At 33.2% G+C, this 692-nt stretch overlaps 1 non-coding gene across 1 annotated transcript; it reads left to right on the top strand.

Moving 5' to 3' along the window:
• Nucleotides 1-333: 333 nt before the first annotated feature.
• TRNAV-UAC (transfer RNA valine (anticodon UAC)) lies at nucleotides 334-406 on the top strand. The gene has a single exon. It is a non-coding gene; the product is annotated as a tRNA-Val (tRNA).
• The last annotated feature ends 286 nt before the right edge of the window (nucleotides 407-692 follow it).

Here is a 692-nt window from a genome sequence, read left to right on the forward strand (position 1 = left end):
ATCTCTTGTTGAATGATTGAATCACGTTCAAATGACATCATCAGGTTAAAAGAACATGCGGAATGTAAAAGTGGTTGAACCAGCTAGCCTGTTTTAAAATCGGTCCAGAGATTTTATCTGCAAGGTTATGATTCATTGTATCTTTTTAGAATATTTTGCCATACCAACAAAACTATATCGATCATAATGGTAGTTCGCACGAATATTCATACCTTATAGGTACCTCCACCGTAATTATTAGCCCTTTCGAAATCAGACATCGTAATTTCGCCGTGCGCTTTCTTAGGCTTTGATTTGTCCTCCTATCCAAAACGAATAAGCATTATCTCGTGAGATGCTGTGGTGTAGTGGTTATCACGTTAGTCTTACACACTAAAGGTCCCCAGTTCGATCCTGGGCAGCATCAGTTTATTTTTTTTTCCATTCATTTCCATTTATCTTTCTTTGACCGTAGAAAATGATTTTTCCAGAAAAAAGTGAACCAAATCTATGATGTAGCATTTTCCCAAAATAAAAAAAAACATTGCATTTAAAGAAGCAAAGCGTCGGTCTATTTTTTGATTATTTTTATTTCCATTTATCTTTCTTTTGTACTAGAAAATGATTTTTTCAAAAGAAATGTACTGAATTTATATTGTAAAATTGCCGAAAAATAAAAAACATCGTATTGAAAGAAACAAAGCATCAACGTA

Source organism: Phoenix dactylifera, chromosome 2 (assembly GCF_051530095.1).
Source record: "Phoenix dactylifera cultivar Ajwa chromosome 2, Ajwa_hap1_PhDact_Kaust_v1.1, whole genome shotgun sequence".
Lineage (NCBI taxonomy): Eukaryota > Viridiplantae > Streptophyta > Magnoliopsida > Arecales > Arecaceae > Phoenix > Phoenix dactylifera.